Here is a 24,304-nt window from a genome sequence, read left to right as displayed (position 1 = left end):
TCTTCTGGCTCCCTCCCTTCTTGAAGAGTGGAGTGACATTTCCAATTTTCCAGTCCTCCAGACTCATTCCAGAATCTAGTGATGGTTGAAAGATCATTATTAATGCCCCCATGATCTTTTCAGCCACTTCTTTCAGAACTCTGTTGTGTACACCATCTGGTTCAGATGACAACTAGCTTTGGACTTTACAGTTTCCCGAGAACCTTCTCTCTAGTTCACACACTACATGCCCCCTGACACCTGGAACTTCCACCATACTGCTAGTATCTTCCACAGTGAAGACTGATGCAAAATACTTTTTCAGTTTGTCTGCTATTTCATTGTCCCCCATTACAACCTCTCCAACATCATTTTCCAACTGTCCGATATCCAACATACAATGATCAGGAAGTATCACAACATCTAAGGCAAAGCTGCCCATTTACTCAGTATCCCATCCACTACCTCCATCAATCTAAGTTTCTTTCTTAAATAAGCATTGAAGTGTGCCTTCTAAGGATGTACTTTTGTCATTTTCCTCAAGCTTTACAACAGTATTTCTGAAGTACATGACTTCTACCAAAATAACTATTACCTTAGAACATTACTTTCAAATTTGCACAATATCCAGACTTGGGACTATACTCATTCCATCATTGTCACAACCCTGGAGACTTTACTTAACAGCACTGTGAGAACCTCAACATAGAGTCTATAGTTTTTTAAGAAGATGACTCAGCCTCACCTTATTAGGGATCAGAATAGTGGAGGTGGAGATACTTAGAATGGTGGAGGTAGATCAGAATTAAAGTAGCCACCCTTGCATCCTCAATATGAATGAAAAGAATATCATATTTTCACAAAGTAGTGAAGCAATGGATTTGAGCCTTTTCCTTCCCATCAGTTGCTGGAGTCAAGAAGTGTAGGAACAGGAAACATTGCTCAAAAGGAATGGGCAATGCAACAGTGTATATAAAACCAAGGATATTACAGAGCACTGAAGAATGAATGTGCTAGTGAAGTTAGATTTACATTGTTCCAGCAAAGTGCTTCCACAGATAATGTGCCTTCATTCTCTACAATAGTGTGTTTTGGAATATGTGCTGTTATGGAGCTTGGGGAGTACTTTGTATTGAAGCAGCTTTCTCCTACAGCTGCATATCCAAACATTTATGCTGATTTATCAATTTATGAAGTACAGCTGGTAAGAAGAAACTTGCTTTCTGTTGAGAACCACTGTTTGTCTCTACTGATGAGCAGCTTTTGCCTAGTATAGCCTGGTTAGGTGAGTAATACAGAATTTAACATACTGAACATGCAAAGAAGTGAATGTCTTTCAATATCTGTTGATCTCTAGTGAATGCCAGTGAACAGTGCGACAGATCCTCCACTCAGTACAACACAACACGACTCAATAGCACATAACAGTTCTCATTTTCATTTATTTGAAGGGCTTCTATTGATTTAATTGGTCCCAAAATAGAAATGAAACAATAAGTGGAAAATTTCTCACATCATCTTTCAAACCGTCCAAGAATGCTTTATTTTAATGCTGCTCTTCTGCTCAATCTCAGGGTTGTATGTGGTGACATGCATGTACTCTGATAATAAATTTTACAGTGACTTTAACTTTGAAATACTGAGGGAGCAACATCAGGTACAGGAGCTTGCTGGTCAATTATATGATACATGGTACACCTGGTAATCCCCAGATCATGTTAGCAAAAATAGTAGCTTGTTAGATTTTAACATTTATTGTAGATATCTCGGCAATCTTGTAGTTCACTTCAAATTTGCAATTACAAATCTCAAATAAAATATTAACATTTTCATGGTAATGACCTAGATCAGATTTCTGCAGGAAGAGCAGATTTGTTACACCAATATCTTGTGAAATTAATAATTAAGTAGTGCAATTTTCATTTATTGACAGTGCAATAAATTCAAAGGAAATAGTGTCATCAGGGATTTTTGTGTTTCTAGGAAGAAAATTCCTTTGGCAAATACAGTGGCAAGCAAAAGTTTGGGCACCCCTCGTCAAAATTTCTGTTACTGTGAATAGCTAAGTGAGTAAAAGACAAAAGGCATAAAGTTAAAGATGACACATTTCTTTAAAATTTTAAGCAAGATTACATTTTATTTCCATCTTTTACAGTTTAAAAATAACAAAAAAGGAAAAGGGCGTGAAGAAAAAGTTTGGGCACCCTGCATGGTCAATGCTTAGTAACACCCCCATTTGCAAGTATCACAGCTTGTAAACGCTTTCTGTAGCCAGCTAAGAGTCTTTCAATTCCTGTTTGGGGGATTTTCACCCATTCTTCCTTGCAAAAGGCTTCTAGTTTTGTGAGATTCTTGGGCCGTCTTGTATGCACTGCTATTTTGAGGTCTATCCACAGATTATTGATGATGTTTAGGTTGAGGGACTCTGAGGGCCATGGCAAAACCTTCAGCTTGCGCCTCTTGAGGTGGTCCATTGTGGATTTTGAGGTGTGTTTAGGATCATTATCCTTTCTTTTACAGATGGTGTGATATTTGCTCCCAGACTTTGCAGGTATTTAATTGAATTCATCTTCCCTCTACCAGTGAAATGTTCCCCGTGCCACTGGCTGCAACACAAGCCCATGCATGATCAATCCACCCCCATGCTTAACAGCTGGAGAGGTGTTCTTTGCATGAAATTCTGCACCCCTTTTTCTCCAAACATATCTTTGTTCATTGCAGCCAAAAAATTCTATTTTAACTTCATCAGTCCACAGGACTTGTTTCCAAAATGCATCAAAAGGCTTGTTTAGATGTTCCTTTGCAAACTTCTGATGCTGAATTTTGTGGTGAGGACGCAGGAAAGGTTTTCTACTGAATACTCTTCCATGAAGGTCATATTTGTGCAGGTGTCACTGCACAGTAGAACAGTGCACCACCATTCCAGAGTCTGCTAAATCTTCCTGAAGGTCTTTTGCAGTCACATGGGGGTTTTAATTTGCCTTTCTAGCAATCTTATGAGCAGTTCGCTCGGAAACTTTTCTTGGTCTTCCAGACCTCAACTTGACTTCCACCGTTCCTGTTAACTCCCATTTCTTAATTACATTATGAACTGAGGAAACGGCTACCTGAAAAAGATTCACTGATCTTCTTATAGCCTTCTCCTCCTTTGTAGGCATCATTTATTTTAATTTTCAGAGTGCTAGGCAGCTACTTAGAGGTGCCCATGGCTGCTGATTGTTGCAACAAGGTTTGAGGAGTCAGGGTATTTATAGCTTGAAATTTGCATCATCTAGCCTTTCCTAATGATGACTGTGAACAAGCAATAGCCCTAATAAGCTAATTAAGGTCTGAGACTTTGGTAAAAGTTATCTGCGAGCTCAAGTCTCTTGGGGTGCCCAAAATTTTGCATGGTGCTCCTTTCCTTTTTTTCTCTCTAAAATTGTACAAAACAAAAATAATACACTAGTCTTGCTTAAAATGTTGAAAAGAATGTTTCATCTTTAATTGGAGATCAGTTCATCTTCTACTTACTTAACTATTCACAGTAACAGAAATTTTGACCAGGAGTGCCCAAACTTTTGCATGCCACTGTATTTAGCCATGCTATTTTGCATTAGGTTAAGATGGGATTTTGTTTCAATGTTTATACTACAGTGTTTTTTGGAAATTGCTTTCTAGAAGGATATACATATATAGAACTTAAAAACTTAGAAGAAAAAAGTTCTATAATTTTGTTTCCTGTGTCTGTTTTAATTTGATATTTTTTCAAGGTCTGGGCATCAATGGAAGACCACTTCCCTGAATGCTGCTGAAATGAATGACTTGATGGGTCTTCAGCATTATTCAAATAGGTGTGTCTGAAGCCACATATAAGAAAACAGACCTCTTTCCCACAAACAAGATGACCTTTTTACAACATCATTTATTCTCATCATTACTAATCACTAGTTTTTTATTTTAATTATGGATTTAAACTGAATGTAAATTCCTTTAGCAAAGGTCTTAGGAATACTAGAGTTCTAATTTAACTTCCATACCGCATTCCTCCTTACTTCCTTTCCAACAACACAAGTATCAGTAAAAACATAAGTAAAATTGTGCACTGAAGTAAAAAGTTGTTTCCAGTTTTTGTTTGAATTTTGCAGAATAAATGATAAACTGCAGATGATTATGAATTGCCTTAGATCAGTCAGTTTGAAGTCATTTCCAAAAGGTTAATATAAACACACTCACAGTGGAAACCTATTCGTCTCATTACATCCCACAGTGATCAAGGAGTTCTTGAAAGTGATGATGACTTGGGTGAATAATACATCCTCTCGGTTTTAAAACCATTATATTGTCTAAATTGTAATTATTGCTCCTGTAATTCTCTCATTTGTTAGGTACAATTTCAAACTTAAAGAAGTAAAGATATAAAAGTTAGTTAAGCAAAAGTCTAGTGTGCAATGTGTGCATTTAGATAGATCTCATGTTTGTCCTTGTCTGTGTTCAAATACAGAGTAGGTTACAGAAGAGTGTTCCATTATATGAAGAATAGACCTGTGAGTCTGACTGGCCTCATGATAATAAAAATATAAAAATATCCCATATACTGCTCCCATTGGTCTTATTCCTATGAAAGTAGATGAGCTCTGAATCACAAAGGATCAACATTATAGTCTCTCCCAAATGAAAAGCAACTTTTGCAGTATTAAAAAATAATTGCTCATATATTTTAACTTTGCCTATAGATTGCAAACATAATGTAACTTGGTTGAGGAAATCCATGATAATCTATTTCTGGGCTACACCATCAGGAATTGGTCCTATGATTTCAAAGTTAGGCACCTGACTTTTCTTACTTATAATGCATCAGTTGATATATTCCTAATTAATTAGATACTAATAGGTCTTCATATTATGCAGTAATTGAATCTAAATTACAACTGCAGGAACATTCAATATACCGTGCTTGGCTTTCTGCAAAAGCAGCTCTATAAGCATCATTGTGGGCTGAAGGGCCTGTACTGTGCTGTAATGTTCTAAACTGTTACCTGCTTTTGGTACGCTGGTAACTACAATGGCCTGCTGTTGTCCTGCAGCGGACGTAATCAGCTATGTGAGTACTTTTGCACTGAAGTACATTTATTTACATCTGATCCAATTAGAGTTTCACATTCTGACTTGAGAAGCACCATGCCTGGTGTCTGAGACAGCAGGTGAAATGGACATCATTGTCACATACTCCATAAGGTATATGGTGAACCACTGATAACCCATCTTGCATTGCAGCCTGTGCTGACTTCCGGCCTTCACGGATGGTCTCATTAAAGAAAGGTATAAGAAAGGTGTTGCAGCACCTTTCAAGATTTCATTGTGCCCCAAGGAAACTCACAGCCAAAAGAGCATTTCAGTCAATTCAACCTGTTGGAAATGCTATAGTCCAATGGTAAAGAGCAATGCCCCACAAGCAATTTTGCTCCATTGTTTTTGGTTGAGATTGAAATGCCAAGTTGGTATGGAGAATTTTCTGCTCCATTTGAAATGGTCTGCCTGCTATATGAATGTGGAGCAATTTCATTTTAATGACTCATCTGTTTCAGTCTAGATAAGCAAATCTGACTCATTCCACTATCATTAGCATGTAATGGGCAATGGCTAGTGGTTATCCCACAAACAATCTGCTGGGGGAACTTAGCGGGTCAATCAGAATCTGTGAGTGGGGGCAGGGAGGAATTGTTGGTGTTTTGGGTTATAACCCTCCATCAGCACTGCAGGTACATTGACGATTCATTTCCCACCCTCAGATCGTGTTCAACCCACTGAGTTCCTCCAGCATATTGTGTGTAATCCAAACTGCAGTACCTGCCATATCTTGCTTAGTTACTGGTGGATTTTGGGAGGTGGAAGGAGATCATACCTTTCCAGCTAGAGTTGTCACTTCAGAACCCAGTGCATTCATGCCCTTGTACATAAATGCAATGGATGGAGTGGTTGGTTGGAAAGGAGTTAAGCTAAATGAATCAGAATTGCAATTTATGTCCCTTTCATGCACTCCACTCTGCCATCAATCATTAACCCATTGGAGGTTCCGTTGCTTGGAAACAGTTGAATAGGGATTCTTGTACAATCCAAGACTGGGTCTCTATTTAGTTTACATTAGCTGAGACTGATGACATGGGCATTAATATGCATTATTTTTTTCCTCTGGATTAAACACAATTTTCTGATTGTACAACTGTTGATAGAAGGTGCAGAAAAGGAAGATAATCATGACTCAATCAGTGCAATCTCACTTTTGAAGAAGTCTCTTACAATTGGGGCTAAACAGAAAGCAACGATGTGAGTCTGCAGTAATGACAAGTGTTTTCAGACATCAGGAGCCAGCTTATTTTTTAACCTCCTGCAGTAAATGTTGTCATATTGGAAAGTGGAAATTCCACCCGGGAACATCCATCTTAGAAACTGTTTATAGCATGAACTTGGGAATGTACCACAAATGCACTCCTGAGGTATGTACTGTGCTGGATGATTGTACTGCTGAGAGTATTAGCATGTCTGTCCTCAATGCCTACCAAAAGAGCGAAGACGCATCAAATAATGATGTTAATTAGAAGAGACCATTCCAGTTACTGCCATTTTTAATCTCATACAACAAAATACGTTAAGCAGTTGGGAGAACTCTCCCAACATTATCTAAAGGGATGTACAAGAGCAAAATGTATCAGCCGGTTGAGAGGTGTCATAAAACCATATGACACAGGATCAGAAGTAGGCCATCTGGCCCATCGAGTTTGTTCTGCCATTCAATCATGGCTGATCCTTTTTTTCCTCCTCCTCAACCCCAGTTCCTGGCCTTCTCCCTGTAACCTTTGATGCCATGTCCAATCAAGAACTTATCAATTTCTGCCTTAAATACACCCAATGACCTGGCCTCCACAGCTGCATGTGGCAACAACTTCCACAAATTCACCACCCTTTGGCTAAAGAAATTTCTCCACATCTCTGTTTTGAAAGGGTGCCCCTGTATCCTGAGGCTGTGCCCTCCTACCCTAGGCTCTCCCACCATGGGAAACATCCTTTCTACATCTACTCTGTCTGGGCCTTTCAACACTTGAAAAGTTTGAATGAGAACCCCTCTCATACTTCTGAATTCCAGTGAGTACAGACCCAGAGCCATCAAACGTTCCTTTCATTCCGAGAATCATCCTTGTGACCCTCCTCTGGAACCTCTCCAATGCTAGCACATCTTTTCTAAGATGAGAGTCCCAAAACTGTTCACAATACTCAAGGTGAGGCCTCACCGGTGCCTTATAAAGCCTCAGCAATACATCCTTGATATTGTATTCTATACCTCTTGAAATGAATGCTAACATGGCATTTACCTTCCTCACCACCGACTCAACCTACAAGTTAACCTTAAGAGGTATTCTGCACAAGGACTCCCAAGTCCCTCTGCATCTCAGATTCCTGGATTTTCTCCACATTTAGAAAATAGTCCACACATTTATTTCCACTACCAAAGTGCATGACCATGCATTTTCCAACATTGTATTTCATTTGCCACTTTCTTGCCAGTTCCCCTAATCTGTCCAAGTCCTTCTGCATCCAACCTGTTTCCTCAACACTACCTGTCCCTCCACCAATCTTCATATCATCTGCAAACATGGCAACAAAGCCATCTATTCCATCATGTAAATCATTTATATACAGTATAAGAAGTGGTCCCAACACTGACCCCTGCGGGCATCACTAGTCATTTGCAACCAACTAGAAAAGGATCCTTTTATTCCAACTTGCTGCCTCCCACCAATCAGCCAATGCTCTAACCATGTTAGTAACTTAGTAGTAACAACTTTGCACTCATTATCAGTATGACCAAGGACCTGATAGTGCACTTCAGAAAGGGTAAGAGGAGGGAACACAACCAGCTCTCATAGAGGGATCAGAAGCGGAAAGGGTGAGCACTTACAAGTACTTGTGTGTCAACATTGTTGAGGATCTATCCTGTGCCCAACAAATCAATGTAGTTACAAAGAAGGCACGGCAATAGCTATATTTCATTAGGAGTTGAGGAGATCTGGTATGTCACCAGAGACACTCGCAAATTTCTACAGATGTATGGTGGAGAACATTCTAACTGTCTGGTATGGTAGAGGCCAAGATACAGGATCAAAATAAGCTGCAGAACGTTCTGAACTCAGTCAGCTCCATCATGAGCATGAGCCTCCCCAGAATCTAAGACATCTTCAATGAGCGATGTCTCAAAAAGGTGACATCCATCATTAAGGACCCTCTTCACCCAGGGCTTGCTCTCTTTTTATTGCTATCATCAGGGAGGAGGTACAGGAGCCTGAAGGCACACACTCAATGATTCAAGAATAGCTTCATTTCCTCTGCCATCAGATTTCTGAATGGATATTGAACCCATGAACACTATCTCACTACTTTTTATTTCTGTTTTGTTTTACACTACTTATTTTAACTTAATTATTTAATAGACATATATACAGTATATTAACTGTACTTCATACTTATTCACTATATTTATTTATCATATATTTCATTGTACTGCTGCCATAAAGTTAAAAAATTTCATGACATATACATGTGATATTAAACCTGATTCTGATAATAAAAATTGGAGCAGCAGTAGGCCATCCAGCCCATTGAACTTACTCTGCCATTCAATAAGATCATGGCATAATCTGGCCATGGACTCATCTCCATTTACTTTTCTTTTCCCTGTAACCGTTAATTTCCCTACTATGCAAAAATCTATCCAATCTTGTCTTAAATATATACACAGAGGTAGCCTCCACTGCTTCATTGGGCAGAGCATTCCAGAGATTCACCACTCACTGGGAAAAGCAGATCCTCCTCATTTTGAGGCTATGTCCCCTAGTTCTATGTCACCTATCAGTGGAAACAGCTTTCTATTCATCCCTTTCATAATTTTATATGTTTATATACGATCTCCTCTCATTCTTTCAAATTCCAGGTGACCAAATTTCTCCTCATAGTCTAACCCCTCATCTCCGGAATCAACCTGGTGAAATTCCTCTGCACTACCTCCAAAGCCAGTATATCCTTCCTCAAGTAAGGAGACCAGAACTGCATGCAATACTCCAGGTGTAGCCTCACCAGTACCCTGTACAGTTTCAGCATAACCTCCCTGCACTTAAATTCAATCCCTCTAGCAAAGAAGGCCAATATTCCATTTGCCTTCTTGATAGCCTGCTTCACTTGCAAACAAATCTTTTGATTCATGCATAAGCACTCCCAGGTCCCTCTGCACAGCAGAAATGCTGCAAATTTTTACCATTTAAATAATAATATGATCTTCCATTTTTCCTTCCAAAGTGGATGACCTCACATTTACCAACATTGTTCTCCATTTGCCAGACCCTTACCCACGTACTTAACCTAGCTATATCTCTCTGCAGACTCTCCATATCTTTTGCACAGTTTGTCCTGACTCCTGACGAAGGGTCTCGGCCCGAAACATCGACAGCGCTTCTCCCTATAGATGCTGCCTGGCCTGCTGTGTTCCACTAGCATTTTGTGTGTGTTGTTGTTTACACTATAGTCAGTCTCGTCTTCCAGATCATTAATGTATATCATGAACAGTTGCAGATCTGGCACCGACTCCTGCAAAACTCCACTTACTACTGATTGCCAACCAGAGTAACACCCATGTATCCCAACTCTCTGCTTTCTATTAGTTAACTAATCCTCTGTCCATGCTAGTACATCACCCCCAACTCTATGCAGCACCTTATTGAATGCCTTCTGGAGATCCAAGTGAGTAATGTCCATCTGTTTCCCTTTATCTACTGCACTTGCTGTATCTTCAACAAACTCCAGTAATTCTGAAAAAATAGGACCTGCCTTTGCTGAATCCATGCTGCATCTGCCTGATGGATCCATTTCTTTCCAAGTGCCTATTTTTTCTTTAATGATAGCTTCAAGCAGTTTCCCAACTACAGCTGTTAAACCAACTGGCTTATAGTTACCTGCCTTTTGCCTACATCCTTTTTTTTTAAACAGTGGCATGACATTCACTATCTTTCAATCCGCCGGGATCTGCCCAAAGTCCAGAGAAGTTTGGTAAATTATCACCAAATTCTCTACTATAACTTCTGCCATTTCCTTTAGTACCCTGGGATGCATTCCACCAGGACCAAGGGACTTACTTATCTTTAGGCCCACAAGTTTGCTCAGCACTACCTATTTAGTGATCTCTATTGTATCGAGGATCCATAACATCTCTCTTTGGCATGTTGGACATGTCCTCCATGATGATGACCAACACAAAATAGTCATTTAAAGTCTCAGCTATTTCTAACATTACCCAATATCAATTCCCCCTTCTCGCCCTTCAAGGAACCTATATTCACTTTAGCCATCCTTTTCCACTTCATACAATTATAAAAACTTTTACTATCCATTTTTATATTTTGTCCTAGTTTATTTTTATAAACTACCTTTACTTTCTTTATTGCTCGCTTGATTCTGATATAAAACCCGATTCTGAATCTTATGGATACACACTTTTATAGTAGTGTAGTAGTATTGGTAGTGTTCTAATTTGTTCTGTATTTTATTTAAATATATAATTTGTTACTCAGTTTGTCTTTTTTATACTATTTTAAGTATTTCTATGAAACTTCAGCTGATTGGGGCAGCACTTAATTGGGCCTAAATGTACTGGTCCCGATGCGTCCCAATTAACTGGAATCTACCCTATTCGCTTTTGACATGGCATTGACCCAGTATGGCAGTCGTGTCCCTTAGGAGTTGACTCACATGGCTAACACTGTTTCCTAGCCATATATTAATACTCCAATATTGTACCAGAGAAGTCAGCTCTGCATTATGTACTAATTGACATTACAATTTAGTGTTATTTGTTCCTCAGCTCAGCAAGTAAATAAAGCACATGATTAAAAGTTATTTTATACAGGATGTTTGCAAGGAAGTAAATGCGACAGATTTTACTCCCCATAAAAGCCATGCACGACATGAATGAGTTCCCATCCTACAATCATTAAACATTTCCAGCAGAGGTTCCTCATTAAGAAATAGCATTGGCATCATTAAATCAAAGAGCTTTTGCAGTGTCTGTAGCTGGTTCCCCTTTCATCTTGCATTATTCTAATAGTGCTTGTAATACTGGCTTTAAAATAAATCAAATGGCTGGGTGCAGAAATTGACACCCATAATAAATATGATACACACTAATGAAATAAGTAGCAGAAAACTGCAGAATTTTATTTCACTGCTTCAGCCATTCCTGAGTCAAAAAGTCATGTGGCCAATTCCCAATCCAGACACATAATCACTTTGTCCACATTCCAAAGTGAGGGAACGCTGTATTGCTTCATATTCTACCTTTTAGATGAGACAATATGTCAGTGTCTGTGCTGCTGTCACAGATTTACAGACACATTTCAAGGGGAAACAATGATTTGTCCTGAATTTTTCACAAAATTGAACACAGGCAAATGATCATCATTAACTTACTTTTTTGTGCAAACATGCTCTGGGGCTTTCTGTTGCCTCTCGACAGTGAGTCCATTCAGCTCTCAACAGTGAGTCAAGGCTGCATTCTCTGCTCCCTATACACTCATGACCTCATGTCCAGAATCTGCTCTAATTCTATTTACAAGTTTGCAGTTGTACCACCAAAGTGCGCCATATCTTAAATAACAATGAGTCAGAGTATAGGAAGGGGAGAGAGAGAACCTAGTGTCATGGTAATATGCCAGCAACTTTCTCTCAATATCAGCAAAGCAAAACAGCTGGATCATTGACTTCAGGAAGCAAAGCGGTGCACATGTTCCTGTTTATATCAACAGTATTGAGGTTGAGAGGATTGAGAGTTTCAGATTCCTAGGAGTAACCATCACCAAAAGCCTGCCCTGGTCCAGCTACATTGCCACCACAATCAAGAAAGCTCACGGCACCTCTATGCACTTCCTCAGGAGGTGAAAGAAATTTGGCATGTCCCCTTTGAACCTTATCTATTTTGATTGGTGTACTATAGAAAGCATCCAATCTGGATGCTTCATGGTACAGAAACTGCTCCGCCCATGACTGCAAAAAATTCCAGAGAGTTGTGGATACAGCTTATCATGAAAGCCAACCTCCCTTCCATGGACTCTGTCTACACTTCTTGCTGCTTCAGTAAAGCAATCAACAAAATCAAAGATCCTACCCACCGCAGACATTCTCTCTTCTTTCCCCCTCCCACTGGGCTGAAGGTGCAAAAGCCCACAACCATGTAAAATGAGACTCATGGACAACTTCTATCCCACTGTTATAAGACTATAGAACATGGTATGTTCATACCATACACGGTATGACAAAATAGACTCTTGATCTCACAATCCACTTCATTATGATTTTACAACTTATAAAGCACCTTCAGTACACTTTCTCTATAAATGTGACACTTTAATCTGCATACTGTTATCGTTTTATCTTGTGCTATCTCAATGCACTGTTTCAATAAATTCATCTGCAGGTATGGTATGTAAGAATACTTTTCCCCCTCTACCTCAGTAAATGTGACAACATGAACCAATTTACCAATTTATGTATTTTCAGAGATTGAGACCAGTTTAGAGGATCCTCTGGCTGCCATTTCAAGTGAGAGCTTTCCAATGCTACCCATCTTTCCTGAACATTATTTGTAATTTCATCGTCTGATTTTTAAAACCTAATCCGGCTGTCAATTTCATGGGTCCCAAGAGTGACGAGCATCTCCAGGTGGTGGGCGGAGACTCGACAACTACCACATCTTGTTGAAGTAGGTAAAGTCTTGCAAGTTGAATGTTCCTTCAACTTTGTCAAAAATGATCAAGAGCTATGAAGTTATTTGTCATTAGTATAGGTTACTTTTATCATGAATATTAGTCATTATGATGAAAGAAAAATGGAGGACTATGTGGGAGGGAAGGGTTAAAATGATATTGGAGTAGGTTAAAAGATCAGCACAACATGGCAGACTGAAAGGCCTGTACTGTGCTGTACGGTTCCATGTTCTATTTTCTATGGTTCAATTTAATTTAATTACCAAACATGCATACAAATCACCCATTTTCATTAGAAGAAATGACTGACAAAGGATGGAAACAACCAGTCAGAACAATAATCAAATTATGGTGATATCTGGTGGAGAGGAGAGTGTGGAGTTTTGACTGATCTGACTGAAATTAAGATCCAAGTCTGGAACCTTAGTGGAAATGGGGTAGAGTGAGGATTGGGAAGATGGGATAAGCCACATTGTAGGTGTGGAATACATTAGAAGATAGATTGTGGTTACTAATACTGAAAAATACTACTGAAAGGTCTTGTGGTCGTCACCTGTACAGTAAATATCCAGAGTACTAAATTGAGTTGCATTATGTTTTTTTTAAATACATTTTTCTCCTCCATGGATGTTTGTTTTGATAAAATACTAGGGTTGGGATTGGGGTTTGCTCTTTATGATACAACCTGAAGCCTTTGCCTGACAATCCTCTACAGAAGTGACCCAGATACCACTGAATCATCTATTATTGCAAATAAAACATCTCTTCCACTAATCACCTTCCTTCATCTGTTTTCCAGTGAACAACTTGTTAAATAATCATCTGTCTGATGGGTGACATAATACAGTTACTGGGCATGTTAAATACACATTTTTGATTAGTCCACAATCATAGGATCATCAACAAAAGACAATAAAACATAGTCTCAGTTTCTACTTACCAAGATTGAATAAATCCCTATTTGCAGTTCATTTTGGATGCTTCACCTCTCCTGTAGTTTTAATTGAAATACTGAGTATTTCAATTAAAACTCATACATTTGCAAGCAATTGGATTCCCAATTTTGAAATCTGTGTTTCCCACAATCTTTGCTACTGTATTTTTTTCCTTCTGCTCATTGCATCTTGTCAGAACCTTTCCTCATTTGTTGTCTCTGGCTCCCTCAGATATGATTTTCTTTTGCCTGTCAAGATAAATGGAAGTCATCACTTTCGTATTAACCACCATCAATTGTGTGCTCTCAGTTGGCTGTGAGTTGGCTCAGACAAAGGGAAGGCTTGTGTTGAATTGCCTGAACTGTTTGCAACAAAATAAGAGAAGTGCCTTATTTAGAAAAATCCATCACATTTGTTTCATTGTAGTTTGTGTGTAGTGTTAATTGGAACATGAAACCTGGGTTTTATAGTCCTGCAGATCTTGCTCTTATTTAGTAGGGATAGAATTAATCTAATTTTAACTCCAAACTAATTACCCATAATAAAGATGCACCTCCCAAACTATCACAATGAGCTGAATTTAAAGAACAAATTAAATCTTTTGTCAATTCTTTACTTGTGTTAAGGTCACTTCCCGTTTATTTATCCACGCTTTGAAATTTTACTTCCCTAACAACCCTAAGAGAGCAAACTCAGGGGCGTGGTTGGGGGGTGCAAAGGGTGAATCAGAATCAGATTTATTATCACCGCCATGTGTTGTGAAATTTGTTAACTTAGCAGCAGCAGTTCAATGCAATACATAATATAGAACAAGAAGAAATAAATAAATCAATCAATTACAGTATCTGTATATTGAATAGATTAAAAATCATGCAAAAACAGAAATTGAAATTAAAAATTGAGGTTGTGTTCAGGGGTTTAATGTCCATTTAGGAATAGGATGGCACAGGGGATGAAGCTGTTCCTGAATAGCTGAGTGTGTGCCTTCAGAATTCTGTACCTCCTCCCTGATGGTAAGAATGAGAAAAGGGCATGCCCTGGGTGCTGGGGCTCCTTAATAAGGGACGCTGCCTTTCTGAGACAACGCTCCTTGAAGATGTCCTGGGTACTTTCTAGGTTAATACCCAAGATGGAGCTGGCATGCTGGTAGGAGAGATCTAGCCCATTGTGCCTCGTCCTCCATTCAATACAATCATGACTGTTCTTTTGCCTCAGTGCCACTGACCACATAGTTGATTCCCTTAATATCCATAAAGCAATCATTCAATGTCCTCAGCAAGTCCACAGCTTCTTTGGTCAATGAATTCCAAAGACTCACGTAACACTAAGTAAATAAACTTCATGTCCTGAATGGCCAACCCCCGTACTTAGAGCCTTTTTTCCAGTTTTGCAAAGTTGCTTCCATTTTCCTTGCCATCTTACGACCTGCTACACTTTTTATATTGTTATTTCTTGCAAGTTTATCTTTTGTTCCCTTCTTCCTCCTGTTTCCCATTGCTTCCATCAATATACAGAATGTTCTTTTCTCAATCCTCTTAGCTCAGAGTTTGTACTCTTCCATATGCAGGCCCATTCACAATTATATTATGATTCCCAAAGATACTCAGGATAAAGACTACACACCTCATTTCTCAATTTCCTTGTAATCGGTAGAGTTACACAGTTTAGTTGCAGACTGTTATCAAATACATTATTCAAGATACTGTTTTTCCTTATTGCATGCAGATATTCTGTGCTGTTTTTTCTAAGGTCCAATAAATACTGTGAAAGTTTTGTGGAGTCTTGATTAGAAAGATTGTACACTCCAACACAAATCCCAAAGGAGGGATCTTACGTTGATTCCCACGTCCACTTTTTACTACTGTAGTCTCACATGGATCCCTGCTGAGTTTTACAAGGAAGGCAAGAAGTTGCTTTAGAGCAAAGAGAATAATTGCAATTCAAGTTTAAATTAAAAGGTGAGGCAATTGAGTGTGATCCCATAAAATAAATCATGAGTATAAATAGAATTAAGAATCCAATACAAAAAATAAACATATATGCAAATATATTTTAATGAGTAAAACAAATAAGCAGAAAGAGGAACAGCTATGGCAAATAACTAACAAATTGGGGATGAAGTAGGTTTTTTTATACAAAAAAAATTTGTGTGTATCAAGGATAATTCTAATTTAAGTTACAAGTTAATGTGCTGATATGTTAATAATGTTATTCCCTGTTCTTCATGCTATTCAGCTTCAGAAGTCATTTGTTAAGAGCTTAGGTTGATATGCCCACATTTAGGGTCTTCATCCTCCATACCACTGTCTCCAACAAGAAGGTAACTGCCACTGCCACTCAAACCTATTAACAAACCTACATTTTAGCTGAAGTTTACTGATAGAGTCTGTGAATTTTGACCACAAGATGATCACTTCTATTGTCAGCAGTAGAGAAGTCTGTGGAAACATCTTTCATACATGAAGGTAAGCTAGCCAATAATATTAAAGAGGATACCAAAAGTTTCTTCAGATGAATAAAGTGTAAAAGAGAAGGGAGAGTAGATACAGGACTACTGGAAAATGATGCTGGAGAGGTAGTAATTGGGGACAAGGAAATGGTGGACAAACTGAATATGTATTTTGCACCAGTCGTCACTGTGGAAGACACTAGAAGAATGCCAGAAGCTCAAGAGTGTCAGGGAGAAGAAGTGTGTGAAGTTGCCATTAATAGGGAGAAGGTTCTTGTTAAATTGAAAGTTCTGAAGGCGGATAAGTCATCTGAACCAGATGGTATACATGCCAGGATCCTGAAAGAGGTGACTGAGGAGATTGTGCAGGCATTAGTTATAATCTTTCAAGAATCAATTGATTCTGGCATGGTTCCAGAGGACTGGAAAATTGCAAATGTCACTCCACTCTTCAAGAAGGTAGAGGGTCAGAAGAATGGAAATTAGTCTGACCTTAGTGGTTGGGAAGATGTGGGAGCTGATTGTTAAGAATGTGGTTTGGGGGTACTTGGAGACACATAATAAAATAGGCCTTAGTCAGCATGGTTTCCTTCAGGGAAATTCTTGCCTGGCAAATCTGTTGGAATTCTCTGAAGAAATAACAAGCAGGATAGACAAAGGAAAATTGTTGGATGTTGTTTACTTGGATTTTCAGAAGGCCTTTGATAAGGTGCCACACATGAGGCTGTTTAACAACTTAAGAGCCCATGGTATTACAGGAAAGATACTAACGTGGATAGAGCATTGGCTGATTGGCAGGAGGCAATGAGTGGGAATAAAAGCCTTTTCTGGTTGACTGTCAGTGACTAGTGGAGTTCCACGGGGGTCTGTGTTGTGACCACTTGTTTTTTACATTATATGCCAATGAATTAGATGATGAAATCAATGGCTTTCTGGCCAAGCTTGCAGATGATACCAAGATAGGTGGAGGGGCAGGTAGCTCTGAGAAGTAGAGAGGCAACAGAAGTACTTTATGAGATTAGGGCAATGAGCATAGGAATGGCAGATGGAATACAGTGTCAGGAAGTGTATGGCCATACACTTTGGTAGAAGAAATAAAATCATAGAATATTTTTGAAATGTAGAGAGCATTAAAAAAATCTGAGGTGCAAAGGGAATTGGGAGTCCTTGTGCAGGTTATTTTGCAGGTTGAGTCAGTGGCGAGGAAGGCAAATACAACGTTAGCATTCATTTTGAGAGAACTAGAACACAAAAGCAAGGATGGAACACTGAGCCTTTATAAAGCTCTGGTGAGGCCTCACAACATATTGAGAGCAGTTTTGGGCCCCTGATCTAAGAAAATATGTGCTGACATTGGAGAGAGTTCAAAGGAGAATCACAAAAATGATTCCGGGATTGAAAGGCTTGTTGTATGAAGAATGTTTGATGGCTCTGGGCCTCTACTCACTGGAATTCAGATGAATGAGGGGTGACCGCATTGAAACTTATTGAATGTTGAAAAGTCTTGGTAAAGTGGATGTGGAAAGGATGTTTCCTGTGGTGGGGTGTCTAAGAGAAGAGGACACAACTTCGGAATAGAGGGGTGACCTTTTAGAACAGAGACGAGAAGGTATTTCTTTAGCTCCAAATTCCGATGATCCGAGCTGTGATGACGTCACGCTAACCACTGTGACACCATGGAGTCCCAACGTATAATAGGTTGGTAATAAGTATTTTAGGCTACACATAGAATTCAGAAATATGTTAAATTTGTATGGCTACTGTTGGTTGCAATAGTTTACTGTGGCTTCATGTGCTGGATTTGATTCATTCTCTGCAGGTCTGAAAGCAGCAGGAAATTATAAGTCGCTAGTTTGCAAATTTTGTCAAAGCAGATGAGAGAGCAGAGCTTGATATTCCAAGTACTAGTGAAACCCTGGAATCAGACAGAATTTCAGAAAATCAGTCACCATAAACCAATCGTTCTAATTATAAATATATCAAATTGTGACATGATCTGATAAACACTGATTATTTCATCTAATAAAAACATAGTTTGACATATTCACCATAGGTGTGCAACCAACTGTGGGTACAGTGTAAAAATACTCAGCTTCCAGAAGTATTGAAATTCAGGAAGAAATGCATAAAAGAAAAAAAGACCTATAATTATATAATCACCTTTTATAACTTCAATATATCCCTATGCACCTCGCAGCCAATAGAATATTTTTAGAGTTGGAAATAAGGTAATTTCTACCCATTGAGATCCCACAAACAACAACATATATTAATAGCCAGTTGATTTGTTTCAGATATGTTGGTTGAGGGATGAATATTGGCAGAGACACTAGGGACCTTTTAATTCACTGAAAGGAAATAAGGGGCTTTATTTTAACATCCCTTATGAAAAGTGAACATCGCCAACGGTATAGCACCCCTTTGTTAGTCCACTGAAGCAACAACCTAGTCAAATCTCAGGAACAGGATTCACTTTCTTCTCACCTTGATGGAATAAACAATTGTTCTCCAAGAGCCGATGCTATTGGTTCAGTAGATAATGGTTCGTGAGTGCTCTATTCACAGAGATAGAGTGCCTTTACTGTTATGGCCACTTTGTCCATCACCTGGTGACATACTCATTTTTAAAGCAATACTTCTTTTTGTTTGGAGCAAAGAGAAGTTTCCCCGAAACTCCCTGATTCTTGAGACATTAATATGGGGAGTAATAAAGAGCAGAAGATAAGTTGAGAGAGGATGAGAAAGAAACACAATGAGTATGGGAATGGCTCCACCTCTTGCACCCTGCCTGAATTAAACGCTTACCTTAACGGGAAAGAGAAAACTTGATGATGAAAGCCACTTGGACCTGGTCAACAAGGAGTAGTACTCAGAGTTCAAATTCAAAAAAAAATTATTATCAAAATACATATACTACCTTGAAATTCATTTTCTTGTAGGTGTTTACAGGAAAATAAATAAATGCAATAGAATTTAAGAAAAAATCTATAAATAACAAAGATTGACAAACAACCAATATGCAAAAAAAATCAGTCGTGCAAATAATTTACAAAAAGTAAATAAGTAATACAGAGATCATGAGTTGTAGAGTCCTTGAAAGACAGTCTATGGGCTCTAGAGCCAGTTCAGCATTAAGTTGAGTGAAGTCATTCATGCTCATTCAGGAGCCTGATGGTTGTAGGATAATAACTGTTGTTGAACTGATGATGTGGGACCTAAGGCTTCTCTATTTGCTTCCCAATGGTAGCAGTGACAAGAGGGTGTTGCCTGGATGATAGGGGTCCTTGATGATGGATGTTGCTTTCTTGTGGCAACATCCTCAATGGCTTGTCCTGCAATAAACTGGGCTGTATTCACAATATCTTGCAGATCTTTCAGTTCCTGGACATTGGTGTTTCAATACCCGGCTGTGATGCAACCAGGACTTCACCTAAAATAATTAGGCTACAAGGGTGGATCTGGACAAGCTAAGCCCCATCCACTAAACTTCCAAGAAAACCCTTTATGGATGGAAATGCCGCATCCCACAGCATTTTCATTTGCAAAGCCACCAGGTTTCTCTAAGCCTCAAGTGTCCCTTATTGTTACTTCTCTTTTTGATCATCAGGAAGTAAATAAGCTTAGAGATCCTGTGTCAGGTCAGGCCTTGAACTATTCAAGGCCCATAAAAATCACGGGGAAGTTTTGGACAAAGGATCAGGAGGCAAAAGGAAAGTTAAGTAACTTTTTCAAAAAGGATTTTGCTTTAGCACAATGAGTTTATTTATCCTTGTGTTTTAAAAATCCATTTAATATTTTATTTTCAAAAAGCAATTTCCAATTATCTGAATTATTTAATTCAATATAAATGATTTTTAAATAATTTTGAATATCAGAAGCATTCATAAATAATAAAACCACTGACTGTTTATACAGTGACAGAGCTGGTACAGTGTTTTGCCAGCTGTGAAAGGCTATCTGGGGTTTGTTGTTTCTTTGGAATCGTTAAAAAGCAAATATCAAAGGCAGACCTGCTGAAAATAAATCTCTTATTGAAAATGGTCAACTCAGCCTGCAGCAGTGGCAGCTACAACAATGAATCAAACATTATATTAAATGAGTCATTAATTCTTAAAGTACACTCACCCTCTTAAACACTGCAATTGTAAAACACAATTTCAGGTCCTAGAGGCACACATCCAAAATAACATTTGCAAACAAAGGGCAAATATTATCTTATCAATTGTTCATTTCAATCCATTTCATATGGACAATATCAAATAATTAAAGGCTATGCGACCAAATGTATTATGATTAGAGTAGAATTTTAACCCTGTTTTGGGTGGGACTTGTACACACAACCTTCTGACCCAGAACAAGAGGCCTAATTACTACAATGATTTAAAACCAATAGCAAATTGCTAAAAATGGACACCAGAGATAATAACCTTAATTACAATGCAAATTGAATAATTTGTAATGAAAATGAAGTTACATCTCAGAGGATGTGCCCCCATACTGGAGGAATGTCCCTCATTGGGTGGTCGGGTGTGTGAGACAGTCCAAGGGTAATTTAGCCCTGAAGGGAAGGAAGCCAGAATTTACTGAAGTAAATTGAAAAATTCCTGAGAGAGGGAGGGTTTCATCAGAGCTCTAGGGTACTATAATGGTATAATCCATTCATTAACAAGGAGCCTGCATATTTCAGGGGCTGGTTTAATTGGAGTGTCTTAGAAGTCAATGATGTATTTTCCCGATTTTCTTCCATATAATTTCTATAAGCACCTCCAGGTTGTAAGTATCATATTCAATTAATAAGCAAACAAAACAGTAAGGTAAAGGCTATCAGGAGAGACAAGTTCATATGGATACAGGTAGTACAGGAATGAGCTACAGCTGATCTAGGACCCAGATAGGAATGTCAACATATCCCTACACACTGATGAGGGCTGAGTGATGATCATTTGACATTTGCTATGAATTTGTGCCCTACGTTAATTAATCCATTTCTCGATAGATTATAACACCCTTATTTCCTATTTATTCCCAGCATATTTATAAATAGATTTATATTTTTACTGCAGAGAATCAGCATCGTCTTTCTCCATAGAAAGCTTTGGACGTGCAAATTTGATCATGGGATGTTAGCAGAAATACTTGTCCCATGAGATTAACCATTCCATTGCCTAATTGATGGATGTAGAATGGATTGTTGCAGACATTTCATTATTGTTCAGGCTACAACATCTGCTCACTGCTCCCAGTTGCCCTTATGAATTGTGAGACTTCTCCAACCCTACTGAGTAAAGTGTCATTGGATTCTTTGCCTGGCAATGGAAAATGACTGTATGACTGCCATAAAAAATCGCATGCTTTGAAAAGATATTGTGAAGGAACTAGTTTCATGTACAATCAGACTACACATCTGGGATTTAAAATACTTGACAGTATATAAATAGAATGGGTCTGACGGTAGGACATTACATTTCCATGTAATTACAGGCTTTCTGTATCCTGAATGTCTCAAAAAGTGGTGTTACTCTTCACCATTGCATGGTTAACTTTGGAATCTTTAAAGGTTTTCTCTTTAGTCTTCTATTCCTCACTTTTCTGCTGCCCTCTTATAGGAATATCCAAGCATAAGGCATTTATGATCAGTAATCCCTTTATTAGGTACAGGGGATACCGAATAAAGAGGCTACTTACTGTATTTCTGTATGTTCATGGTCTTCTGCTGCTGTAGCCTTTCCACTTCAGGGTTTTTGACGTGTTATGCATTCAAAGATGCTCTTCTGCCCACCGCTATTGTAATGCATGGCTATTTGATTTGCTGCTGCCTTTCTGTCAGCTTATACCAGTCTGCATTTATACATTGTGTTGCTGCCACATGATTGGCTGATCAGGTATTTGCATTAACAAGAAGGTGTATAAGAGTGGCCTCTGAGTGTACATATCCAAGCATATTTAACTTTACACAGAACCTGTCTGCCCCTTTTTGTTTGTTTTCATGCTGTCAACCTATTTATCTCGTATTTAGAACTAGCTAATACTCCACTTCTTCCCATTAATTATTAAGAAGACAAAAGCCAGCATTTTCAATCAAGCCATCAATTCTGCCCCTCTCCCTGTCTTTGTCATGGTCTACAGTAAGTTGCTGTCAGCCTTGGTGGCATTGTGGTGGACCAGGAATTGAGTTCTTTGCCCTGTATCCTTCCAAGCACAAAGTCACTTACTTCCAGTATGATAACATTGGTTATCTTGGCCCAACTTTCGGCTCTGTTGAACATCCAGAATTTTACCTTCTCCACACTTAAATATTCAAAACTTTTCTGGCAGGCGTCATATCTTCCGAATCCATCAGCTGACATTTATCTAAACTCCTGCAGAGCCGGCTGGGCAGCTGAATAGTCTGCTCCTGCTGCTCTTGTTCACGTTTGGTTTTAAACATTTTCTGTGCTGGTCATATCTTCTGTACCAAGTAACGTCCAATCCTCTGCTCCCAAGGCTCCTGGTCTCTTGATACCTTCGATTTAAAATTGTCACACTACTGTTCTATCCATTTTACCATCCCATCAAACCCCCTGTTCAGCAGCTCCAGGAAGTCCTGAAGTCTTCAAAGTCTGGACCCTTTCAGTAGCATTGCCTGTACACTTTCAGACTTTCACTTCCAGACCCATGCTCTGGATTCCCCTTTCTAAATCTATTTGCATCTTCTATTATCCCCTCCTTTGGTTCAGTGCCAATAATTGACTAATTATATTTCTGAGAGGCATATTGGGATATTTTTCAACATTTATAGGGGCTATCTAATTGAAATATATCTGATGACTCTGTTGGTTTTGATGGAGATGAGTCAACTGCTTTTTTCCCTCCTGTTTTATTTTGCCTTCCGTAAAGATTAAAAATCTGCGATTGTAAACATAGAATAACAGCTTCTTTTAATGCCATCATCTAAGTTACTGGACTAAATGTGCACATAAATGCACATGAATAGGTATGACACAGAATACAGAAATATGTTTCAGTATAAAAGGCTTGATTCAGATTACTGAGATTGAGTTAAAACAGTAACAATAAGAGAAAAGGTAAATGCCCAGTGTAGTATAGCAGCAGCTACCAGACTGTAGAACGTAGAACAGTACAGCAAAGAACAGGCCCTTTTGTCTCATGATGTTGTGCCGAACTAATTAAACTGCTACCTAAACACCTAACTAAACTAATCCCTTCTTCCCACGCAATGTCCATACTCCTTCATTCTCTGTATATTCATGCTGGCATGGTAGCATAGTGGTTAGCACAATGCTTTACAGAAGAGGTGATCCAGGTTCAATTCCTGCCGCTGTTTGTACATTCTCCCCGTGACCGTGTGGGTTTCCTCCAGGTGCTCTGGTTTCCTTCCACACCAGTCCAAAGACTGACCGACTTGGTTAATAATAATTAATTACCGTAGGTTAATTAGTCATTGTACAATGTCCTGTGATTAGGCTAGAATTAAATTGGGGGTTTGCTGAACAGCCTGACTTGAAGGGCCTACTCAACAAAAAAAATATGCCTATCTAAGAACCTCTTAAATGCCTCTGTCATATTTACCTCCACTCCACCCCTATCAGTACATTCTAGGCACCCTGTTCTTTGTGTAAAAATACTTGTCCTGTCCCAAACATTTCCTTTGAACTTACTCACCTTAAATCTATGCCCTCTAGTATTAAATGCTATGACTAAGTAGAAGGTAAAAACTGTCTACTACACCTATGCCTCTCATACTCTTATAAACTTCTCTGTGCAGAGCAAAGCTGCTGACTGTCACATCCCAGGCTGCAGAAGTATGTGGTCAGGTTCACTCTGAAGCTTGGTGCAGCCCCTGCGAGGGCTTGGTGGCAAATGACCACAGTAGAGGGGTTCTTCCACCGCTGGAGAGAGACTGGCTGCGTTGTGTGAGGAAGCCCTTCTATTATTGTAGTAGTGTGTCACCCAAGGCAGCCACATGAGTGGCAACAGTGCTATTGGCTTTAAGAAATGTAATAATGTCATAAAATGGTACTAAAAGCATAGACCATAAATGTAAGAATGAACAGGTGTTGCATAGTTTATTTCTGTAATTATATTTATTATGAATAAAATTTATTTTGATGTGGAGAATGAACTTCTGTCAGGTGTCTCCACAGCTGCTGTTCCAAAGA

General features: G+C 38.8%; 1 long non-coding RNA gene across 1 annotated transcript in view; it reads left to right on the top strand.

Moving 5' to 3' along the window:
• LOC140741896 (uncharacterized) overlaps nt 1-24,020 on the top strand; it is a 36,178-nt gene extending 12,158 nt beyond the window's left edge. The window contains exons 3-4 of the long non-coding RNA XR_012102160.1: nt 12,556-12,757; nt 23,911-24,020. This is a non-coding gene — a long non-coding RNA (uncharacterized lncRNA). The remainder of the gene's footprint in view (nt 1-12,555; nt 12,758-23,910) is intronic.
• The last annotated feature ends 284 nt before the right edge of the window (nt 24,021-24,304 follow it).

This window comes from Hemitrygon akajei, chromosome 19 (assembly GCF_048418815.1).
Source record: "Hemitrygon akajei chromosome 19, sHemAka1.3, whole genome shotgun sequence".
Taxonomy (NCBI): Eukaryota; Metazoa; Chordata; class Chondrichthyes; order Myliobatiformes; family Dasyatidae; genus Hemitrygon; species Hemitrygon akajei.
The sequence above is the reverse complement of the archived record's forward strand: the minus strand, read 5'-3'. Positions and strand labels throughout refer to the sequence as shown.